Below are 4215 nucleotides of genomic sequence, written 5' to 3' on the forward strand. Positions count from 1 at the left end.
AGGAGAGGAGAGAGAGAGAGAGAGAGAGACTCACTTCGAAGGACTTGAAGGGATCGACACTGTCGCTCAAGTCGTCGTTGTATTCTGGAGAGTCGAAGACCCAAGCCTTCGCTGTGCTGTCGTTGGAGGCGCTGAAGATCAAATCCCCACTGCAAAAGGAGGCGTCCAACGCGAGCTGTGTGTCCTGGAAGGCAAGGTGTTATTATGAAAAGAAATAGGGATCCATAGACTATCATCCTACTAGATACGAACCCATAGATGATTATCATAGAGATAGGATACCTTCATACGTGATCATCTTATAAAGATAAAATCATTATGAAATATTACAAGAGATAAATCCATAGCTAATCATCCTACGAGGATAATTCCATAGACGATCATACTAGAAGAGATTAATCCTTAGGACAATCATACTGCGAGAAATAAATCCATGGACTATCATCCTTCAAAAGATAAATCCATAGACTATCATACTACAAGAGATAAATCTATTGACTATCATACTGCGAGAAATAAATCCATAGACTATCATACTAGAAGAGATTAATCCTTAGACAATCATCCTATAGAGGACCATGCAGTATCATACTACAAGAAATAAATCTATAGACTATCATGCTACGAGAAATAAATCCATAGACTATCATCCTACAAGAGATTAATCCTTAGGCAATTATCCTACAAGAGATTAATCCTTAGGCAATCATCCTACAAGAGATTAATCTTAGGCAATCATCCTACAAGAGATTAATCCTTAGGCAATCATCCTACAAGAGATTAATCCTTAGGCAATCATCCTACAGAAGACCATACACTATCATACTGCAAGAGATAAATCCATAGACTTATACTGCGAGAAATAAATCCATAGACTATCATCCTACAAGAGATTAATCCTTAGACAATCATCCTACGTCCTCCAAGAGGACCATGCACTATAATACTACAAGAGATAAATCCATAGACTATCAGACTACGAGAAATAAATCCATAGACTATCATCCTACAAGAGATTAATCCTTAGACAATCATCCTACGTCCTCCAAGAGGACCATGCACTATAATACTACAAGAGATAAATCCATAGACTATCATACTGCGAGAAATAAATCCATAGACTATCATCCTACAAGAGATTAATCCTTAGACAATCATCCTACGTCCTCCAAGAGGACCATGCACTATAATACTACAAGAGATAAATCCATAGACTATCATACTGCGAGAAATAAATCCATAGACTATCATCCTACAAGAGATTAATCCTTAGACAATCATCCTACGTCCTCCAAGAGGACCATGCACTATAATACTACAAGAGATAAATCCATAGACTATCATACTGCGAGAAATAAATCCATAGACTATCATCCTACAAGAGATTAATCCTTAGACAATCATCCTACGTCCTCCAAGAGGACCATGCACTATAATACTACAAGAGATAAATCCATAGACTATCAGACTACAAGAAATAAATCCATAGACAATCATCCTACAAGAGATAAATCCACAGTCTATCATACTACTAGACATAACTCCATAGACTATCATACAACCAGGAATAGATCCAAAGAGTCATCCTGAAATGAATAAATCCAAATAATCATCATCCAAGGGATTAAACCATTGATGCTCTCCCTACCTTCGTAAACAGCCAAGCAATCGCAGCTGGTAGCGTCCCACTTCCTGATGGTGTTATCAGCAGAACCAGAGATGATGTAGGCATCGTACATAGTAACACAGGTGATATAACTCGTGTGGCCCCTTTCCAGTGGAAGTAAAAAAAAGAAATATATATCATGAAATGTTATTTATGTTTTTTCTTTAGTGATATACATTCTTTTTATTATTTAGTCAAGATCTATACCACAGTAAGAAGACCAGTGTTAATGCATAGATCAGAAACGTGGGCTCTCAGACGAAAAGAGAAGCAAAGATTGAGAGAACAGAGATGAAGATGTTGAGGTGGATTATGGGAATATCACTGCTTGAAAGATTGGAAAATTGTGTAATGAGAAGAATGGCAGGCGTAGTAACGATTACAGAGATTTTAAGAGTGGCACGACTGAGATGGTGTGGACACGGGTTGAGAATGATTGGTGGGGAGAGGAGGGCTTGAGAGGAACCTGTTAGGGGGAGAAGATCAAGAGGGAGGCAGAGAATTAGATGGCGAGATAAGATGAATAATGATATGGAGAGAAGAGGTTTGGTGGAAGAGGATGCCTTCGCTAGAAGATATTGGAGAGACCGCACCGGGCAAACGACCCCTTAATTAGGGATAATGGCCAGAAAAGATGTTCTTAATACTATAATTAGGACGCCAAATAAGTTTCCCCTCACTTCAAAATGCCGAGACATTCCGTCTCCTTGGCTCCAGCTGCCCAGGTACGGATCGTCTTGTCGTCGGACCCCGTTGCGAGGAGGGAGCCGTCCTCGGATATGGCCATGCAGGTGATTCCGTCGTTGTGGTCGCACAGCGTCTCCCGCAGGAGCATGTGAGGTTTTCGCTTGCTTCCGCCTCCCCCCATGGTGGATAGTCTTGCTTCCTTGGATAGTTTTTATAGCCCTGTTGGTTCATAGAATCAAGATTTATACTCTGTATATGTGTGTCTTTTTGTCATCTGTCTTATTTCGTGATATTTGTTATCATTTTTTAATGGAAATTGGAAATGAATAATGTTAGGCCTTAAAGGCACCTGTCATTCATTAGTACAGCAGCAGTGGCAGCAGCAACAGTATTATTATTATTATTATTAGTAGTAGTAGTAGTAGTAGTATTTATTATCGTAGAGTCATATCATCTAAGATTAAATTATTCATTTGCGTATTATTGATCTATCAAATTGGTTTGGTTTAAACGCCTAACTCAATAAATGCTGGCCTTAATACAGATTAAGAATTAGTAATGATATAAGTTATATACACACACACACATATATATATATATATATATATATATATATATATATATATATATATATACATGTATACATATATATATGTATGTGTTAAGTTTCATACCTTATAATCAAAACTAGTAAATACATTGATCTACTTTGATTTTATTCATTTCGTTTTCCATTTACTCAACAGAAGAAAGTCAAATTAGTCTTTTTTTTTGTTCCTGGGCACTAACCTTCTTCTTTTGTCAAAAACTTACTTTTCTAGTAACAGAAGATAATCTTAGTGATACACTCAACGGCACCTGAAGATAATTTTGAGTTCTTGAAAGTTGTCATTAAAGGAGCCCATTAAACACCCCAAAATTGCTACTTAGTGTATCACCCATGTTTAGTTAGTTTCACGCCTTCGTAGTTATGATAAAAGTTGAATATTTGTCTTCAAACAATATTGAAATTTATATAGTTCAAATTTGATTAGGTCAAACAATCGAAAATACCGACTAGCTGTGTTCTGAAACAAAGTGATCTCTAATACAAGGAAAGTCTTATGTAGGATAAGATATATATTCTAAATTTACCACAAAAATCAAAAGCAATAGCACTATGCGCTTGCTATCTCAAGTTATACTGTGATTATGAAAGACAACTTAGTTTTCGTAGGTTATGTCTTTATAACAATGCTTATCTCCTGCAAGGCATCCTAAAAGATTGCCATATCCAAATGGCATGTTACAAGTGGTGGCCATCGACGCGTTTGCTAATACCAGAGATTGACTACAAAGAATTACTAGTTTATTCAAGTCTCTGGCTGATTTGAAACTGTGTCTGTAATATTTTTTACAAGTTCATTCAGTTTTGGCTATTATGCACTACGCAAAGATTTGTGTATATCTATTAATCAAGAAAGAGACACAATAGTCTTGCGTTTGGCTTTGTAAAAAACATGAAAGCTCTCAACCGACCATTGAATGTAATAAATTTATGGTAACAACAAAGTTTATAAAGGAAAATATCATCCGTTCTTCTTAACAATCTTATCATTTGTGTTGTTTTTCAAACATGTCATGAGGTTATTTAAAGTTTCTTATTGGTGATCTATCCAGAAGAACGCATAGCAGTGTTTCTGACGTCAGTCACGCTCAGCCCTCACAGTTACTTGAGTGTTTTGGTCCCACTGCAGGTGTCATGGTAACATGTTGCTCAGTTTTTTTTTTTTTTTTTTTCTATAATTGTTCCATCTGTTTGCTCGCTTCCAAGTTCTCCATAGTTTCTGCCTTCGCCTTTTCATTTCTTTCTTTATGCTTGA

The 4215-nt window shown here is 36.7% G+C and overlaps 1 pseudogene; it reads right to left on the reverse strand.

Moving 5' to 3' along the window:
* The window catches only part of LOC137646911 (WD repeat-containing protein 86-like), an 11627-nt pseudogene extending 9067 nt beyond the window's left edge, over positions 1-2560 (reverse strand).
* Positions 2561-4215: the final 1655 nt, after the last annotated feature.

The sequence above is a fragment of the Palaemon carinicauda genome, chromosome 9 (genome assembly GCF_036898095.1).
Source record: "Palaemon carinicauda isolate YSFRI2023 chromosome 9, ASM3689809v2, whole genome shotgun sequence".
Lineage (NCBI taxonomy): Eukaryota > Metazoa > Arthropoda > Malacostraca > Decapoda > Palaemonidae > Palaemon > Palaemon carinicauda.